Source organism: Palaemon carinicauda, chromosome 6 (genome assembly GCF_036898095.1).
Source record: "Palaemon carinicauda isolate YSFRI2023 chromosome 6, ASM3689809v2, whole genome shotgun sequence".
Lineage (NCBI taxonomy): Eukaryota > Metazoa > Arthropoda > Malacostraca > Decapoda > Palaemonidae > Palaemon > Palaemon carinicauda.
In genome coordinates this window covers 41,514,671-41,537,170 of record NC_090730.1, presented here as the reverse complement: position 1 = coordinate 41,537,170, position 22,500 = coordinate 41,514,671, and positions in this window count along the sequence as shown.

The window sequence follows — 22,500 nt, the reverse complement described above, 5'->3', positions numbered from 1 at the left end:
TAATATCTCAAAGGGCGATTTAAAAAGGGTAAAGATCGAAAAAAGTGCGTAAAGCATAGTAATGAAAAAATAATGATACTAGAATGATGAGGATGAATGGAGAAACAAGAAGTGTAGTGGGAGAAAATCAGTGAGGAAAATGACTAAATGAGTAAAATAAATTAATATTGCTGGCGAAATAATGTAAGAATTAAAGAAATGCTTAGAAAATAGTAAAGGAATATTGCTAGTAAAATATTATGAGATAATCTAGAGAATATAATTAGTTGGAGAATAGTGACAAAAAGCTATACGCTATTATATTATGTAGACCATTTAAGAAAGTAAAGGTCACCGAAAGTAAAATGGATAGTGGATGGAACCCACTTGATCTTTTTCTGGTTTTTGTCCCCAATAGTATAAATTCACATTAAACAAATATAAATTTATCATCGCCTTTTTGTAATATGTGATTTTAGCGCTGTGTGCATGGTTGCTTTATTTATCGAAGTTCAAATGACAATATACTTTCGTTATTCATAAACTTTGATTTTTAATTACAAAAACATGGCAATGATACCTTCAATCTCTCACACAATTCGAGTTGGCTTTAATAACCTTCTTTATCAACATCTGTCCGTTACAACGTCCCCAAACGCCTCTCTGAACACGGTCCATTAACGTTCCAGAATGAGACCCTGTTAAAATAGCCCATCATCATTCTCTAGTTAATCACAACGATGGGCAAGATCTGGACCTAGTATAAAAGTAATTAATTCCCCCAACTTCCTGATACAACTTCAACAACGAAACTATAATAAAACGACAATAGATATTTGTCTTTGGAGGATTCTCCAGTATGATGAATGTTTCCCCCCCCCTCTCTCTCTCTCTCTCTCTCTCTCTCTCTCTCTCTCTCTCTCTCTCTCTCATTGTGAACGGTGTTATTCTTTAATATAATCTGGAATTTTTTTTCGTCTCGTATCTTCCAAGATACCCTAAACACGTTCTCAAATTAACAAGCTCTGACAAGAGTCCACTTTTTTTTACCCTTTGGAATGCAGTCCAGTGTTACTTAAACTTGAGTAAAAATTTAAGTACTAGTAATTCAACAAATCATCAATGAAGCTAAGGACAATAATACTATGGATAATAAAAATATAAACAAGATCCTGGTAACAGTTATGAATACAGAATGGAACGTGAGGCAATAATGTTTATATGAAAAACTACTAAATAACAATATACTAATCAACAGTTTCAATTACAGTCTAGTAATGTAAGAGAAAAACACCTTTTTTTCTTTAATCAACAAGTCCCATTTAGGATGATATATCCGACGTTTAAAGGAAATTGTAACATTTGTAAATAAAAAGCAGAAAAATTAAAGAACAGGGTTTGCCATAGTAAAAATAATATTTCCTTTGTATCTCTTCATCTAAATATTTACTTAAAACTATTATATAGATATATTTATAGTCAGAGCGTAACCATTTGAGGCATTCTTAAAATGTAAAAACATTTAATCATACTTTGAAATATATTGATATCACACTTTTATTTTTGCCTCCGGGGTTTCTTACTTTGGAAACGCTTTTAATGTATGTTCTTCTTTTTCCTACCTGAGAATGGAAATTTAGATCATTATTTTGGAAACGGCTAAGAACAAACTCTTGCTTGAGGGTACACTCGGGCACACTATTCTATCTTATTTTTTTTTCTTCCTCTGTTTTTTTGAAATGGTGTGTTGGGCAGGCTTAATAGAAGGGCCATGGATGCCTGGTGGTTTATCAAGAGGTTGTCTTTTCCTTTTTCTGATTTTTTCTTCTCAAAACCATCCTTACTGTCCTCCCTTCAGTTGAAGTGGCTATCCTGGAGGGTATTTAGCCTTGCATGGTGTATCGGCTCCTCCATGTTGACCAGTTTTTCCGACTTTTTACTATAGTCTATGGATATCATCAATCACTTTTATTATTATTCTGTACATATTGTTTTTGTTTTAATTCTTGTTAATCTAGTTTTTAAGTATGATGTCTCTTTTTTATTTCTATTAATTCTTATGCTGTCTGGAGACATTGAGCAAAATCCGGGACCAGTACGTCCTAGATTTCGTCAATGTCGTCTTCTGTATTGCAATATTCGTGGTCTTCATGCAAATATCCGAGACCTTACAGTTGCGTCCAGACAGTATGATATTCTTTTGTGCTCAGAAACTTTGGTTTCTAATATGAGGCACTCATCTGAGCTCCTTATAACTGGTTTTAAGAAGCCAATAATGCTGAAACGTGATTCCATTCCTAGGGCCAGGGGAATGGCTGTGTATATTAGGACCGAGTACCCTGCTTCTCATAAGTCCTGCTATCAATGTGGATGTCATGAGATTCAGGTAATAAAAGTTTGTGGCAGGCATAACAACTTTTATTTGTGTTCAATCTACCGGAATCCAGACATGGATGATTCTATCTTTGATTGTCTTCTTACCATTATGGCTAAGATACAAGAAGATGATAGAAAGGCTTCGTTTGTCTTTGTTGGTGATTTTAATGCTCACCATAGGGAGTGGTTGAGTTCTATCTCTCCTACCGATCGCCATGGCTTAAGAGCTTTAGACTTTGCCTCAGAATCAGGCTGTGAGCAAATCATAAATGAAGCTACTCACAGGTCTGGTAATTGCTTGGACCTCGTATACACTGACTCCCCTGGCGTTATAACTAGTAAGGTTGGTTCTCCAGTCGGGACTTCTGATCATGCCTTGATTTCATTATTAGTGAAGACTGAGCAGCCTGTCCCTGATATATCATATTCTTGTAAAATTTATATGAAATCCCAAGCAGACTGGAATGGGATTTTGCATGATCTTTTGTGCTTGAATTGGTCACAATTATATAATAGTGTAGATCCTGTTGTCCCTTTGAATGAGAATCTAGTCAACATAATTGATAGGCGTATCCCTTCTCGTGTGCTAAGGTACCGAATGAAGGACAAACCGGGGTTCAATGATGATTGTAGACGTGCTTATTTGGAGAAGCAGGAGGCCTATCACCTTTGGAAGGGTAACAGATCAGATTTGACCTGGAACAACTATACTCAGCTTCGAGCTTTTGCTCAGAGAGTTTATGCCTCAACTGAAAAGGAGTACAATTTAATCATAAAAGAAACCCTCTCTGGTACAACTCAGGAACATAAATGGTGGTCTACCCTTAAATCTGCACTCTTTGGTGTAGATGCAACAGTTCCTCCTTTACTTAAAGCAGATGGCTCAGTCACTCACTGTCCAAAGGAAAAGGCAACCCTTTTGGCTGATGTTTTTGACAGTAAAGAGAGTAATGAAAAACTTGAACTTCCTCATTCCTGTTTTCCTGAGGCTAAACTAACTAGTTTAGCTTTTCGATCTCGTGAGATTAAAGCTCTGTTGATGGACCTTGATGCTTATGGAGGTGTAGACCCTAATGGTATTTTTCCTTTGTTTTTTATAAAGACAGCAGATTTCTTAGCTCCAAAGTTATCTGTTATTTTACGCAAGTTAGCAAGAAGAGGAGCTTTTAGCACTTGTTGGAGAATTGGTAATGTTACTCCTCTATGTAAATGTGTTTGTGGTAGCTCAAGTCCCACTGATTACCGCCCAATTTCCATAACTCCCATATTATCTAAAGTTTTTGAACTTCTTCTGGCAAAACGTCTTAATAGGTTTGCTGAAGGTAATCATCTATTCCCTAGTTTGCAATTTGGTTTTCGGAAAGGCCTTGGAGCATGTGATGCCCTTCTTACAATCTCCAATGCAGTACAGAAATCCCTTGATTGTGGTCGGGAAGTTCGTATGATTGGCCTTGATTTTAGTGCTGCCTTTGACCGTGTTAATCATGAGGCCCTCGTTTTCAAACTGAAACAGTTGGGAGTGGGTGGGTCGTTTCTTAGCATTATTATTGATTTTTTAAGTAGTAGATCTCAAAGAGTTGTTGTTGATGGGCACCATATTGAGTATAGGAATGTGATATCCGGTGTTCCACAGGGTAGTGTTCTTGGCCCATTACTTTTCATACTATATACACATGACATGTGGTTTGGCCTAGAAAATAAGCTTGTTGCATATGCAGATGATGCTACTCTCTTTGCATCAATTCCATCACCTGAATGTAGATCTGGGGTTGGTGAATCCCTTAATAGAGATTTAGCTAAAATTAGTGCATGATGCAAATTATGGGGTATGAAGTTGAATCCTAACAAAACTCAAAGTATGATTGTAAGCAGGTCAAGGACGGTGGCTCCTCAACATCCGGATCTCAGTATTGATAATGTTTCTTTAAATTTGTATGACTCTTTCAAAATTTTAGGCGTGATTCTTGACAGCAAATTTACTTTTGAGAAACATATAAGGTCTGTGTCTTCTTCAATTGCACAAAAAATTGGCTTATTGAGAAAGTCTTTAAAGATATTCGGTGATCAATCTATTCTGAAGAAGTGTTTTAATTCTTTTATTCTACCTTGTTTTGAGTATTGTTCTCCTGTCTGGTCTTCAGCTGCTGATTCTCATCTTAATTTGTTGGACAGAAACTTACGGTCTATTAAATTTCTTATTCCTGATCTAGATATTAATCTCTGGCACCGTCGATCAATTAGTTCATTATGCATGTTGCATAAGATTTTTCATAACTCTGACCATCCTTTACATTCAGATCTCCCTGGACAATTCTATCCTGTTCGTAATACTAGGCAGGCAGTTAATTCTAATAGCCAGGCCTTCTCCATCATAAGACTCAATACTACGCAGTACTCTAGAAGTTTTATTCCAGCTGTTACCAAGTTGTGGAATGATCTTCCTAATCGGGTGGTTGAATCAGTAGAACTTCAAAAGTTCAAAGTTGGAGCAAATGCTTTTTTGTTGACCAGACGGACATGAGTCTTTTTATAGTTTATATATGACATTTTTGTTGTTGACGTTGTTAATAGTTTATATATGATATATCTCTTTTGACATTACTTTTTTTAGAATGATTTATTGTTAATTTGTTCTCTTCAGTTATTTATTTCCTTATTTCCTTTCCTCACTGGGCTATTTTTCCCTATTGGAGCCCCTGGGCTTATAGTGTCTTGCTTTTCCAATTAGGGTTGTAGCTTGGATAGTAATAATAATAATAGTAATAATAAATCGTTAGAAATTGGTTTTAGATAGTGGAGTTTGACTGGCATGCCTCTTTTTCAAAGATTGGAATGTTTTTCAGACATGCCTTTGGTACTGAAACAATGCATTACTTATTTATGAAGTAAATGTACACCGATTTCTTTTTCGTCTTAACTTTTCTGTACATAGAGTTTGTTTTAGGACATAGACAGGAAAAAGATAATTGATAAACAGAATGATAAGGAAGTCTATCTGATTATGATAATCGTAAAATTGTTGCTTTAAAATGACAGCCCGTCAAAGAATATATCTTATTCTGAGGTAACTGTAATGGTATTTCATATTTGTATAGACAAACCCATTCAAAAATTGTCTAGAAATATTCTTTTTCCTAGTAGGTGGGAGATCCAGACGGGTACATTCGCCACATTATCATAGTTAATTTAGTTCCTATTTAGGCTAAAAGCAAAACCTTTTTATTAGTTGCTTTTTAATGATTTCCCAAATTGCAAAGATTCTTCAAGTAAATCAAATCCTTATGGTTGATAAAGAGTTCATCTCATTAATTGATGATGAGAGTCGTAATCTTTTACAAATAGATTTAGTGAGATAGTTGGGGAAAACATAATATTTGATGTAATTTTTTTAAATGAAATATCCAGGGTAGTATAATGACGGGAAATTATCATTCCGTTGTGGAATTTATGGTAACGATTCTTAATTAGTATCAGCTGTGGAACGAAGTGGAATTAAGTACAGAATTACGATTGAAACCAAATACTATTCTCACTGAACACCAAGAACTGGAGCAATACACAATACTCAAACAATCCAGTCACAGGCTTATCCAGACGAATAATTATGTAAATCAAATGCAATTTTACCATACCTTAGTTTGAGTTTCGGAAAATTAAGCAATGTTCCAATGGTTTGTGTTCCTTTTATTACCGTAATTATTAACGACATGTTACATTTTTCTAGTAAAATCCTATTGAAGCATATCACTTTTTACCTCTAATCCTTAAACTTTTGTAAATGTAAATGACTGTTTCCATTATCTTCGGTATAAACAAGAGCCAACCTCTTACCTATGATGGGAGAGAAAGAGGCGTGAAGATATGAATAGTTTCCGAACATTTATTAAATTTATTTAGTGATAACACAGGTATTTATTGGCCCCCAAGTGGTTACATGAGGGTGATAATTGTATGTGGACGTTCAACGGCTTTTGTCAGTAATGATGACATAGCCATATAAATTGACAATACGATGACAGTAAAGAAAAAGGAGTTGCAATTTGAGAGACACATTCAATGGTTTTTGCATTACATAGCTTTCCCTCCCCACCCTGAAGAAGCCATGCATGTGAAACACGAGTACCTGCCTAAGAGAGTTCTGCTATTGGCGGAATAGCTTTCTGGAGATACACAGGATTTAGGTGATCGATGGTTATCCAATTCTCTTTTCCATGATTGTTGAGGAGGAACATTTTTAGAATACAACGGATGATAAGGCATGGGCCTGTATAATGTGACTTAGCAGTGACTTGCAACCGTTGGTCCACATGAAGACATGTTGCGGGATGTAAGTCTTTCGGTATGTGTAGCTGGGGGCTTGTAAGTCTAATGACAGGAGAAAAATTACCCCAGAACGTGACTGAGGCACTGGCGATCATCAGATGAGGTGGCAGATGGAAAAGATTCTGCAGGGACAACCAATGGGTCACTAAATACCATTTCACTCGCTGAGACGTACTTGGTGTCCTTGAGAATGGTGTTCAGTCTGGGGAGAGCTCAGGGAAGTTGTGTAAGCCAGTTGGAGTCAATGCAGTAGGACCTCAAGACTGCTTTGAGGGTATGATAGAAGTGCTCCACCATTTGAATTATTGTAGAGTTATAAGCGCTACTCTGAAGTAAGATGATGCCGAAAAGAACCCCAAATGATGTTTATAAGTGAGAGGTGAGAATGGTACTCACGTTGGAATTTTATATGCTATCAGATAATGAATCTTCCTATCCATTCGGAAATATAAGCAGCAGCATAGGGATGAATTTAGGTCAATGTTGGGAGCGACCGATGCCTCTGAAACGGTAATGGTACCCTCAGTACATGATTAGGAGGCATATCAAGTCATCGTAAATGTGAGAAAAATTACACTGGGGTTGATTAAATGTGCGCCCACTCAAATCAGTTAGTCGATGCCCTTTTGAAGTTTGATATGAAGTACAGACAGAGACCCAATCCATGTTATCTTTAGTAATACCATATGAACTTCGACTTGAGTAGGTACGCTCTGGATCAGCACGAGAGGTGTGAGACGCCATGGATCATTTGAAACACATGTCCACACATAAATGAAGATGGTCTACTAGTGCTAGTGTCGGAGGAGAGGACCATTGGATTCATCAAGGGCAACGTCTTCGTAACGGAGAGATGTGCAAAATGTCTTGTAAGTTTGGTACTCTGGTCCTTTTGTTGGGCTTCTGCCAAAGCCTTGCAATCCATTCAGAGGAGGACAGCAGCCCATGTGTTTCTAAAAAGGGCATCAGCGATGGGATTCCGTTTGCCAGATTTAAGTTAAATGGTCCAGTTTTATTCAGAAATGGCAAAGAGATGTCGTCATTGACACGCAAACCATGCGCCGGAATGTCAAGTGAAGACATGTAAAAGGGCCATCTAGTTTGTGAGAATGACGAAGGGCGTGCTATCTAAAAAGTAGCAGAAGTGAGAGAGCCAAATGCTCTGCCATAAGTTCATGGTGGAAGGTAGAGTAGTTGGATTCTGCCTTGAAAAGTTTTCTACGCAAGAAGACCAATGGGCAGGTCGACCCATTGGTCATTTGCCTGAGAACTGTCCGTGATGCGACGTCACTGCCCTCAGTTGAGAGTAGGAGGGATACAGTTGGCATGGGAAAGGTGAGAAAAGTAACATTTGATAAAGCTTTTTTTTGCATTAAAGATGACAGCCTCATGAACGCCCCACCCCCTCCCCCCACGTCCCCCCGGGTCCCCCCCCCCCTTCAGGTTCTTTGTCTTGACGTTGACATTTGAATCTCAATATTTAATAAATCCTCGTTTGGTAATCCGTAATGAAATGCCCTAATCTTTTCCAAATTATCACGAGTTTTGCAGTAAATATAAGCAAATCAAATCACCTCCAGATAATTCAAGTAATATTAGTCAAAAATTATGCTATTTTAATACATAAGAAAATTTTGAATTGCATCCACAATTTATAATGTGATACATTTAAAACAGATACTACCGCTAGAGAGATACGGAGTTCTTTGACTGGCCACTGCAGTACTTCATTGGATCCATCTGTGGTTACAAGTCACTTTCCCTTTTATAGTTTATATAGGAATTATTTATTTTAATGTTACTGTTCTTAAAATATTTTATTTTTTCTTGTTCCCTTTCCTCATTGGGCTATTTTCCCTCTCTGGGCCCCTGAGTTAATAGCAACCTACTTATCCAAATAGGGTTGTAGCTTAGCAAATAATAATAATAATAATAATAATAATAATAATAATAATAATAATAATAATAATTCGTTTCCATTCAAATATCTTAATTAGATTTCCATAGCTTGTGTATTTAAAAAAAGAACTCGGAGTATATTAAAGATGAGAAGAGAAAATTCTCGGTTTCGATATTAAGAATCTTCAGAAATTATACAAATGCTAACAGAATCGAAGTCGCTCTCGCTAAAGCTCATTAATGTGGCCGGAAAATATCGCAATGAGATTAGAATTTTATGATTGTTTTATTCTTTGGTCAGATCCTCGACTTCATTTCGGTATTCATCGATAATGAGCGATAGATTTAAATAAGTTCGTTCAAAACAGGAGAGAACATGGTACAAAGATGCAGTTCTTTCCCAATTTTCTCGATAATAATGCCACTGAAAGTTAGTCATTTGCAATATTCTTGGAAGCATTGATCCTAATGTTAAAGAATAATTGATTTTGTTTTTTGTTAGAATTTTGGAGAATGGAAGTAAATTTTTCTTTAGAAATTTACTCAGTCAAATTTTAAGAGGATAAAATGCGTTTTTCAATTCATTAGGGACGTTTTTGTTTTGTTTATCAAATATATAAAAAAAATCCTATTGATGCAGTCAAATTGATGATCGGCTAATGTAATATTTTCCATATATTTTGTTTACTAGTGACCATGATTTTAAAAGGAAATGTCTGTGGCAAACAATACTGTATAATTCTTGCCCAGGGAGAAATATCAAAGAATATCAATAAAAATAATAATACATCTTATAATGTAAATTTTAACGATATTTTAGGGTATGCTTTATCCATATTTGTTGATTATGTATAAATATTAAAAACTAAAAAAGAAAATATACAGTATATACATTAGTATTTTCATCTTCATTATGATAAAAAAAAGATCCTGGATAATTTTCCTTTTAGAAATTTGAAAATATTAATAAAGGTGTTTGATAACCTTAAATGTATAACATACAGAGTATGAGTATGTAGGATGGTTTGCAGGGAAATTTCTTTTCACCAGATTCCCTACCTGTCATACCAATATTATGTATGAAAAACTTGAAATCAGTAAAGTAAAAAGAGAGAAGCATACAACGCTATTAGACAAAATAAAGTCAAGCAAATATATAAAAGGAGGAGAAAAACTCTCTCTCTCTCTCTCTCTCTCTCTCTCTCTCTCTCTCTCTCTCTCTCTCTCTCTCTCTCTCTCTCTCTCTCTCTCTCTCAACCCCGTAGACAAAGTGTTTTTCTTAAGGTGACGTGGCTTTTCAATATTAAATTGAAATAATTTTCACAATTTATGATGCAAGAAGAGGGTTTAGACATTAAAATGAGAAAGAAAAGTCCAAGTCAAAGACAATTAATGAGGCACATATTTTTCATGATTTAATAGGGCAATTAGGAATGTAAAATCCAATAATTGAACGATAAAGAGTATCACATTCACTAAATTTTCTTTATAATAGCATAGAGTTTAACATGTTTCAGTATAAAAGTATTGAATAAGTATAACAAGTACATTACAATTTGCAAAAAGGTTACAGGTAACAGGACATGTTGACGTGTAAAATATTTGCTAAAACTTCAGTTGTACATATTTTTGTCTGATAAACTTGATACGTTGACTTAATAAGCAATAGGATATTCAAAATAAAATTCTAAATGCATATCTTGTTAGAAATACCATTCATACTTAAACCCATCACCTGAGTAAAATTCAAACTAAATTTATATATTTTTCTTGGAATAGACAATATCGAAAATTGTTTTCATAGTTTATGATTTTCCTTAAAACAGCAATACCCATCGACAAATATCATCATTAAAAATTAAAACGGATTTTTTCTTCTATATATTAACTGAAAGTGTCACTATTTTTCCACCCCCGGCCGCCTGCCTCTTCTGATCTGTAATCACCTGTGCGCTAAACATAAAATCCAATTAGGAATTTCTCTACAATTCATACATCACCTGTTTCTGCTGTAAAGCGCCATAAATATATCGCTGGACAAGCACGAGGAGGAATAAATAAAACAAAACAAAAAAGTAAATGAAATATGCAGGGATAAAGAATGATGGAAAGGAGAAAGAAGTGCTGAAAAGAAATAACAATAGTATCATAGAAAGAAAAAGATGAAATTTAAAGGAAAAAAATCGATGGAGATATGGAGGTGAATGAAATCAAAATGAAGATACTTAATACTCCAAAGATAAAAAGGAAATGACATATATGTATACTTAGACATTAAGTAAAGGAGGATGAAAAAATTAATAAAAATCATGGGAATGACAACACTCGGAACAGAAAATTAATGATAAACAAAGGAAAAATAGAGGAGAGATTGAAAAAAATTGGAATAAAAACAAGAGGGACATAAAATCCGAAATAGATTACAGAGAAGAAAATCAACGTAAAAATATATGACATGCAATAAGAGATGAAAGTGGAAAGTGAAAGAAAAAGAAAAGATGAATTAAAAGGTAATGGAAAATAAACCACAAGAGCAGGAAAATAAATGAAATATGGAGAGAAAAGGGGAGTATGAATGGGAAAAATTTGAGAGCGAATATTGGGAGTGCTGAAGAGAAGGAAGCAAAATCAATGAGTAAGTAAAGTTGGTGAGTGAAAGGAACAGAGGAGAAGACGATGCAAATTTAAATCGAGTGAAAAGAAGCTTGTCCAAACGGTATCCGACGAGTTTGTCTAAAATGAAGTTTATCTAAAACAATTTGTCTTAAACAGTCTATCTGAAAGAATTTGTCCGAAACAATTTATTTAAAGTACGATTCATCTACAAGCAAATTGTCTAAAATGCAAAATGTTTTTGAAAAAGTGTTCAAGATAAATTGTATTTTAGTCAAATTGTTTTAGACAAATTCGCCTAGACCCGTCGAGACAGACAGAAGCACAGGAATACCATAGTCTGTGTGACATAGAATGGAGCCAAATGGTTAGCGGAATGGCATTAGGTAACAGTGAAACATTGAAAAGAAATAAAATTGAATGTTGAAATATTGTAAGAAAAATAGAAAAATAAGTTGTAAAGGCCTACTTTTAAGTAAATACAATCAAAATTGTAGGTAAAAGAATAGTAATCATAAACAAAAATGAAAATCCAAGCAGTTCGTCAGGTAATCTTGACACAAAGGAACTTAAGAAGATTATCAATATTTTAATTATTCAGTGGAAACTCAAAACCCATTCGGTCTGCGGTGTTGAATGAAAGAGTCAGAGACACACGAGAAGAAATCCCGTAGACAGATAAGCTAAAATTTCGCAAAATCCCGACATCAAAATTTCGTTTGCATATCGCGCAAGTTGTTTTATCTTTTGAGCAAAGTACACGGCGACAATTACATGAATCTTTACTGCGAGGTGTTAATTATTATGCTAGTCATAAAAAGATAATGGGATTTTGCTCCTGCGCGCTAACTTAACAGCGTATAATCACCCGACATTGTCAACATCTAAAACGTTCATAAAATGCAGAACAATTATGCCTGAGAAATTAGATGAAACCGAGGAATTGGAAGCTGGTGTAAAGGTTCATGAAGGAGGGTTGCTATAATTGGGTTGCCAAAAAATTCCGTATTTCCTTATATTTAGTTTTCATCTTATTATATTGTCATTTATTTCAAGTTAATTATTTTACTTGTTCGGGTAATATATTCTTCGTCCGTTCCATTCAGATTACAATTTCTTCTAAATCAAATGTTATTTTCATTTGGTCTAATCTTTTTTTTTTCCAATGACAAGGTTTAAAGAGTGTATGAGTTGATGGTGAACGACAGATATAAGGCATAGGTCATTTAGGCCACGTGCAATGTCTTACAGGCCAAACATACACATGTGGGGTTAGGGCCCAAGCCCCTCTCCAACCAGGTGATACCTGGGAAAGCAATGCAATGGCTATTGAAGGGTCTGCAGGTGGACATATCTGCCCTAAACCACAGCTTCTCCCGTGTCACTATCCCTGTTAACAAAAATGCTCAAATTCCAATGTGAATTGATCAAAGAGCTAATCAGGAATTGAAATGGACTTTATGATTTCGTTTCATTATGCATTTTGCCATCATGCATTTGCAATCGCATCATTATGATCTGATAAAGTGTCCACTAGTTTATAGTAATATAGTTATAGAATTTTGCTCTACTGCTAAAACGTAGATTTCGTCATTTTTGCTGTACGTTACTCTTCTTTTAAAATGATTTATAACTGGCAATTTCTTAAATATTTACTCCATTCTGCCATACAATTTTCATATTTTATAAAAAATACATTAGTTTACAATTCCAGTCATAGGATCATTATTCTACCAATTTTCCTATAAAATTCAATTTAATAAAATACGTTTAGCGGACCCGCCTAACCGAAAAAGCCACTAGAGCGAAGTGATCAAATAAACCATAGAAGTAACCCCCCCCCCCTCTGGGTCGATAATGAAAACTAGAAATTTAGACTTTTTGGGGGGGAGGGGTACAAAATGAGATCGTGTCTCGGACCCAGAAATAGTAAGAGAGGGTGATTTTTTATCTCTCAGGAAATTGAAATGATCAGAGAAAGTGAAGGAAAAAAAAAATCAAGACCATTCAGCTTCTTATCGATTCCCTAGAAATTATAGAACAAATATAAAAGACGAACTTTAGCGAAAAGTTGAGTGAGAAAATCGGAAAGAATTTCCTTTAACCGACAGATGGAAAGACCATTTGCACTGAGAATTTATAGACGTCATCCCAAAACGTTTATACACCAAATTATTGGATATAGATTAAATGGAATAGCTAGGTACAATAGATTACCTTCGCGTGGATTATGTAAATCAAATTTCCTATTTTCATTATTATTATTATGAAATGCTAAGCTACAACTCTAGTTGGAAAAGCAGGATGTTATCAGCCCAGGGGCCCCAACAGGGAAAATAGCCCAGTAAGTAAAGGAAATAAGGAAAAATAAAATATTTTAAGAATAGTAACATCAAAATAAATATATCCTATATAAACTATAAAAACTTTAACAAAACAAGAGTAAGAGAAACTATATAGAACAGTGTGCCCTACTGTACCCTTGAGCAAGAGAAATCTAACCCAAGACAATGGAAGACCATGTCACAGAGGCTATGGCACTACCCTAGACTAGAGAACAATGGTTTGATTTTGGAGTGTCCTTTTCCTAGAAGAATTGCTTACCATAGCTACAAACTTAGTTGGAAAAGCAGGATGCTATAAGCCCAAGAACTCCAACAGGGAAAAAGAGTTCAGTGAGGGAAGAAAACAAGGAAATAGATGAGCTACAAGGGAAGTAATGAACAATTAAAATAAGTAATTTTCATAATATTAGCAAGGTTACAATTGATATTTCACATATAAACTATAAAAAAGTCAAAATTTTAGAGGAAGAGATCTCAGATAGAATAGTGTGTCTGATTGCACTCAAGCAAGAGAACTCTACCCTGAGATAGTGGAGGGCCATAGTGCAGATGCTATGGCACTAATCGAGACTAGAGAATAATGGTTTGATTTTAAAGTTCCCTTCTCCTAGAAGAGTTAATTAAATTTAATGGATAAAGGTCGACTTTCAGGAAATATTTCATCTATATATTGCAATATTCTTTTGAAATAATTAGTAAAATACACAGCTGCAAAGAATATCAAGTATAGAGTGACCTTCAAATTTTCAGACTGAGAAATATGAACCATAGTATCTATCGACAATTAATGCAATTAAACTAAATGAAGTTGAATTAAATTAGGTACTGCATCATTTACAATCTGAATTTTCAAAATGAAAATTACGAGGTAAAGTTATCTTGATTACCTGTCACTAAAATGTTTTTTTTGGGAAATATTCCGTCTCTCCTCTGGCTATTCTCTAGAACTTTATCCTCAATTCAGCTCCTATTGATGTTTTGTAGCATTCTAACTTTCTAACTCTTCAGGAATTGAGGGATATCCTCTTGCATTCTTCTCATTTTTTTCTTTATTGAGATCTTTATTACAAAAACATATTAAGCGCATTAGATAAAACCATATAAAAATAGTATCAATATTGAGGAGAATCGGGGAGAAACGGGCGAACACCAATTGCAATACTAGAAAAAGATGAGTAGACTCATATACTATGATAATAAAAACAACAACAACAACAACAATCAGAGATTTCTGACCTCTGCCAAAGGTTAATGGCATCGTCCATGTCCTAAGATGTAAATTCGTCAAAATCCGTCCATTCATTTTCACGTCCTCTTTAAAATGGCGAAAAATACAAATCTGGATCTCCAAAATTTATTGGGGCCGTCCATGAGCTAAGATCTGTATGTGGTGGAAATTTCGTCAATATCCGTCGAGTAGTTTTGACATAATAATAATAATAATAATAATAATAATAATAATAATAATAATAATAATAATAATAATAATAATAATAGTAGTAGTAGTAGTAGTAGTAGTAGTAGTAGTAGTAGTAGTAGTAGTAGTAGTAATCCTGATACAAACACAGACAGACAAATAAATAAGAAAATATATAAACCATCTCAATTCCACAACTTCATTGATGGAGATAATAATGATAATAATAATAATAATAATAATAATAATAATAATAATAATAATAATAATAATAATAATAATAATAATAATAATAATAATATTAATAATAAATGGTAGATAGATAAAGAAATAAGTAAAAAAATTTAATAATTCAGATTGATAATGGAAGTGTACTATAAAAAAATGATAAAATTCAAAATTTCTAAAAAGATGCTCATTGGATTTTATAGGCACTTACCGTTGATGGTATGCAGTTAGGTGACCCACGTTTCTAGATCGACCAATTTCAGACCCTATTCCCCAAAGATACTACTTGCCCAAGGACTTGCGCCAAGGAACATAAAATACGTGCAGTTTATAAGCAATGAAAAACGTTTCATTTGCGTTACGTTTTCTGGGATGACCTAGAGATCGTAAAGACGGTATTCTCAAGATGTGTAATCAGATGTTGTTTCTTGGTATTCTGAATTGTGTTACATCTCTCTCTCTCTCTCTCTCTCTCTCTCTCTCTCTCTCTCTCTCTCTCTCGTCATAGAGGGTAAAAAAGGCGAGATAATTCCTTGGCTCTGAAGAAGATAGACATTTTTCTGATCAAGAATAACAGACTTTTGGGAGTAAGCAGGTTTCTCATTCGCAAACATTAAGGGTTTCTTGTTATTCATTAATGTAATAGTCACCGCTATAAAATTGCTTTAAATCATTATCTTGTTTATTACTAACAAGGATTTAATGATTCATAAGATTTTTGAAAGTATACATTTACTGCAAACGTGAACCATCTAAGGTCTGGTTGCCCTAATGTATTGTGCATTGTTGTCTTTCGGTGCTGCTTGGTCATCTTCAGACTCAAGGTTCACAATAAGGCCAATGTCGGCTGCAATTGTGTATTTATTGTATTTTTTTTTCTGAATAAACCAATTCTTTGCCATTTCAAACCATTTCTTATTTTTCTCGGTTTTTTAACTTGTTATTCCGCAACTTTCTTCTCCTTATGAATAGAAGAGTAGTTCCTGGAATTAATCATTTAATTGTTTAGTATAAAATGTCCATTAAGTGAAGCCTGCTATATCATGAATATCTTTTTATCATTGTCTCCATTTAGCTTTCTTTTAATTTCCGACGCCTATTTGTCCTTATAGTGTTTTATAGTCTCTTAAGTAAAATAATTTTGAAATGCTGGTAGAAGTCTATCAAAACTATTTAAGAATCAAATCGGTAGAACATTCAACGTCCTTCTAACTTATTTTTTTCTTACATCGTATTATTGAATATATTTTTGCAATTTCTATCCATGATCTCACAATGACAATTTTCTCTTAGATATATTTGAAAAGTTATCTTCTCAGAAAAAAGGGAGTTATTCCATAACGTAAAAAAATATAAATTAAATCTTATGGTATATATTTTCCCAGTTTAATCCAAAAAAAAAATGTTGAAGTTAGATAAGATAAAAAAAGAAATGGAATCTCCTCAAGACGAGATCAGATAAATTTTATTCAGCCAGTTCTAGGTGTGATAAGAATTAAATAATTTTCACATGAAGCAAAACTAACACTCTTGATTTTCCAAAAGAGTCTGCATATATGTAAGAAGACACTGAGAGAGAGAGAGAGAGAGAGAGAGAGAGAGAGAGAGAGAGAGAGAGAGAGAGAGAGAGAGAGAGAGAGACAGACAGAGAGAGAGAGAGAGAGAGAGAGAGAGAGAATCATGCAACTTAAATTCATATTTTAGTTGTTTGCTTAACTGGTTCCCTTCGGCAGCCCTATGCATCAGGTATCGTTCTTGTCTGATCTCCTTGTCATTTCTTTCAGAACGATAGCTTGAGAACAGACGGGTTCAGAAAAAAAAAAAAAAAAAAAAAAAACACTGCCGAGAAGATTGATTTCTGGTGGTAAAATTGAAATATCTTTACCATGAATCGAGAGAAATAATAAAAAGTAACAAGTAGAGAACACAGATTTTTGAGTGGTGGTCTGACATTTTCATGGGGCCAGCGATTAACTATTCAGACAATATTGGGTCCCCCTGACTACGTCGTGTCTTCTGCAGAATTTCAACCGAAACAAAACACAAAACATGAAAACACCTTTGTTCTGGCACATCAGAGCTCGTCTGAAAAAAAAAAATATGAAAAATACAATTTCTATTGGGCAGTTAAATTTTGAATAGAAAAAGTGTGAATTTTTTGTTTTATGTCAACTTGTTGGAAGCATGACACTGAAGAATCATAAAAACGGATATAATTTGCATAAGAATCCCTCACAAGGAAGAAAACTGGCAATAGGTCGGATTTATGAAGTCCTCCTCTCGAGACTTGAATGGGATCGCTGTTGTGATGGTGCGTTCTTTGCAGAAGAAACCCGAACATAGAATGGAATGGACTTTACCTATTCCTGCGTTCTTCGACGCTCGGATGAGAACTCCTCTAGGTGAGTTTTATCAGACACTTTATAACGATTTATAGATAACTGCTTAACTTAATTTTTTGTTATTGATAGTCAAATTATATTTCAAATCAATCGACATTTTACCATGAGTTACCGAATGAATGTAAGATAATTTTGCGTGGTATATTAACTGAGATGAAAATAGATGTTTTTAAAAATTTTGCAATATTAATTGACATTGATCGTAATGTATTAATCACAGAATTATTCAGCAATGTCGCTTCTCAAAGAGGTCTTCATTAGCTGATTGATGTATTTATGCGGTAATTTCTGACTACGATTTCATCACCAGGTGAACAAATAACTAATCTTCTCAAAATTTAGTATGTATACCATAGTCTGTTACCACTGCTTTGCATTTCAGTCTTGTGTGTTATCAAGGTTCGTTGCTTAATTTTAAAAGAATGATGGTTAAATACATTACTGTGAAAATGGGTTAATGAACAAATTCAATACTAAAATTTTAAAAAGTTCCTGAAAATATGTATAAATTTTCGTGGAAAATGCCTTGATATTTATAAGTAATTGTAAAACTGTTTGAAAACTATAAAATGATAAGCGAAAGTAATAGGAATTAGAGTTTTGTTTATTATAAGTAGAATAAAGCAAGAAATAACAATAGAGCTTTTCTACGCAGGAAATAGGTCTTAGAAGAGAATCTTAAATATCTCATGGATAACAAATTGTCAGTCTTCAATTATAATGACACTGACTTTTATGAAGAAAAATCCTGTTATAGTTGGAAACTTATTTAAAACCCCGAAGATAAAATTAAAATTTGAAATATTAAAGACAACTACACAAACTCAACAAAATAACCAGCTAGTCGCATCAAATTTAGCCGTTTCTCTACAAATTTAGTATTATTACATCCAACAAGAAGGTTTTTATTTTCGAGCTGGTTTATTTATTTATTTACTTTTTTGTCTGTGTGTCTGTGGACAGGATTATTTATTTATTTATTTTTCTGTGTGCCCCTGGACAGGATTATTTATTTATTTATTTTTCTATGTGCCTGTGGATAGAATTATTTACATATTTATTATTCTGTGTGTCTGTGTACAGGATTATTTATTAATTCATTTTCCGGTGTGTCTGTAGACAGGATTATTTATTTATTTTTATCTGTGTCTGTGGAAAGTATTATTTATTTGTCAGTGGGTATGTGGACAGATTTATTTATTCATTTATTTGCCTGTGGACAAGATCATTTAATTTGTTTATTTGTTTTTGTGTTTTTAGACTGGATTACGTCAAAACTACTCTACGGATTCTGACAAGATTCTCACCACAGATACATCTTACATCATGGATGACCCTATTCAATTTTGGAGATGATCTGGATCTGGATCTGGATTCTAGATCCTGATTTGCATTTTTCACCATTTAAAAGATAACGTTAACAAAAATTGTCACATCAAATTTTCATCAAATTTTAACAATGGATATCTGTTATGTATTGGAAGAAACTACAAAATCTTGGAGGTGATGCGGATCAAGATCAGGATTTTGGTTCAACATTACAGTTTTCACCAACTACTGTACAGTCAGAATATGAAAAGCGGGAGGCGTTATCAGTAGACTTAGTTAAATGTTGGCAATAATCATTGGTGGAGGTCTAAAGTCTCTGATTGCTCATATTATTATTATTATTATTATTATTATTATTATTATTATTATTATTATTATTATTATTATTATTATTATTATTATTGGTCTCCATTAGCCATGGCAGGAAAATCTGACTCCATCTTTTCATAGCTCAATAGAGGATGGATCTCTTTTGTAGTAAACTTGCAAATATTTTCTGCACAATTTATATGTAGACAGAAAAAAATAATAAATGAAACATCACAGCAAGTATTTATAAGAACAAAAAGGGGTAAATAGTTTCATGTAGAGTAATTGGGTTTGTAGAGGGTTGTGGTGACCTATTGGAATTGTCGATAGTTTTTTTAGTCTTGGAACCTCACTATCCTTGTGAGCTGGGTATGGGGTGTTTGGTGGTGCCTATAGGTTTAACTGCTGAGTCATGAGCAACCTTGCTTGGCCCTCCCTGGTCCTTCCTTGGGTGGAGAGGGGGCTTGTGCGTTGATATATGGTCAGTTTCTAGGTTACTGTCCTGCTAGCTGGGGCAATGTAACTGCCCCTTACCTCTACCATTCATGAGCGACCTTTGAAATTGTATGGTAAATTTCTAGGTCATAGTCCTGCTAGCTTGGGCAATGTCACTGTCCCTTGCCTCTGTCATTTAAGAAGGCCACTTAAACTTTGAATCGCCCCTGCAAAGATTTAAGTGCTATGAAATATGGTTTGGAAACATTTAAAGTGATTTCATATATTTATCAATGAAGCCTAAGTTATATAGATTTCTAGATTTGTGAACTTTTACAGTATGATGCCTATAAAATTTTTCTTATAGTTAACGTAATTTTCCTTAAAATCACAGCAATTATATGTTTAACATGTCCTGGGAAATAGAGGAACACAAGGAAATGATCTTGGAATTATTGAAACTATAAAACTATATTTAAGGAAAAATTTAACCTCACCATTTGTGAATTATCAACCAAAAAGTCATTCCCTCGAAACCATATTATTTTCTACATAGGCAAGGAATAACTACGATGAAAATACTGGGTTAATATATTCATATATAAAGAGTAATCTTGATGCATACTTGATCAAATATATGCAGCAGGCGTGTTGGGTCCCCATGTAGATATGTGCACAACAATGTCGACACATACACACATACACGTATATATATATATATATATATATATATATATATATATATATATATATATATATATATATATATATATATATATATATATATATATATATATATATACATATAAAGTATATATAAACATATATATATACATATTTGTATATATATATATATATATATATATATATATATATATATATATATACATATAAAGTATATATAAACATATATATATATATATATATATATATATATATATATATATATATATATATTTATATATATATATATGTATATATAAATATATATATATATATATATATATATATATATATATATATATATATATTTATATATATATATATATATATATATATATATATATATATATATATATATATATATATATATATATATATATATATATATATATATATATATATATATATATAGAGAGAGAGAGAGAGAGAGAGAGAGAGAGAGAGAGAGAGAGAGAGAGAGAGAGAGAGAGAGAGAGAGAGAGAGATATATATATATATATATATATATATATATATATATATATATATATATATATATATATATATTTATATATATATATATATATATATATATATATATATATATATATATATATATATATATATATATATATATATATACATTTACATTCCAGAATTCGAACTTGTATAGTAGAAATACACACGCTTGCACTAGACTTGAGAGATTCAGACTTACGAAAACTCTTAAAATATTCACTAACTAGTATAATATGGTAGTAAAGAGCTTACACAATGCTCCCAAGAATTTCTTATACATACATACATACATACATACATACATACATATATATAATTATCGTATGTATCTTGGGTGAAAAATATATTTAAGAAAGACTAATGCAGAAAATACCTGCTGCATGTATATGTCGGATAAAAGTGGGGACAAAGGATTACCCATAGCCATATCAAAAACTTGTTCATAGTAATCTCCATTAAAATTAGATTTACACTTTTTAATGTACAAACAAATGAGTTTAATGGAGATTACTATGAACAAGTTTTTGGTATGGCTATGGGTAATCCTTTGTCCCCACTTTTATCCAACATATAAATGGAGTTTTTTTTAATCTAGATTAATTCCTTCAGTGTGGTCTTCCTAAATTGTTTGGTATCGATATGTTGATGATGTTCTAGGTATTTCAAAAGAAAATTTTAATCTTCAGGGTTTTGTTTCAATCATTAATTCATTAGTACCATCTATGATATTTACTATATTAAATGAAGAAAATAACCGTATCCCGTTTTTAGACGTTTTAATATTTAGAGAAACAGATAAATTTAAGTTTTCTATATATAGAAAGCATACAAAAAATTTTTCATATGTACATTTTTACTCCGGTCACTCTAAAAATATAAAGTATTCAGTTTTTTCCTCTATGTACCATAGGGCATTTAGAATTTGTAGCTCAGATTACATTGAGGACGAGTTCACTAAAATAGAAAACATTGCAACAGATCTTTGCTATCCCAAATATTTCTTAGAAAAATGTATGAATAAGGCTAAGAAAACATTTTATAGTGTCCAATTAGAGAGGAGGGAAACAATTAATAATATGCTTTTTTTGCCATTTCATGTTTGTTTTTCAGATGTTATATCCCTTTTGAAAAAACTAGACATTGATGTAGTGTTTAAATATAATTGTACATTAAAAACATGTTAATTAAGAATAGTTCTCGAAATGATAATAATGCAGTATATATCATTCCTTGTTCAGAGTGTAACTTATTCTATGTCGGCCAAACATCCAAAAGTATCCCAGTCAGAGTAAAAGAGCATCAGGTGGCCGTCTTCAGGGGTTATCTTAATAATGCCTTGGACTCCCACTGGTTAGGGTCAAGTCACAGAATTGGTTGGTCAAAGGCGGAAAAAGTAATCCATGTAAATGACTATTTCCAAAGGAATATTGTTGAATCCTTTTTAATCTCCTGTACTCAAGGTATTATCCTTTTATCTAAAATCTGACTTCTCTGGAATTATTAAGAAATTAAAAGCTGTTGGATCCCCTTCTCCTGTATAAATATGATGTGTGTGTATATGTATACTCATTGCTGAGTTTGATAATATCCTGAGTGGATGAAAGTACTAACTCCAATTAAGTCT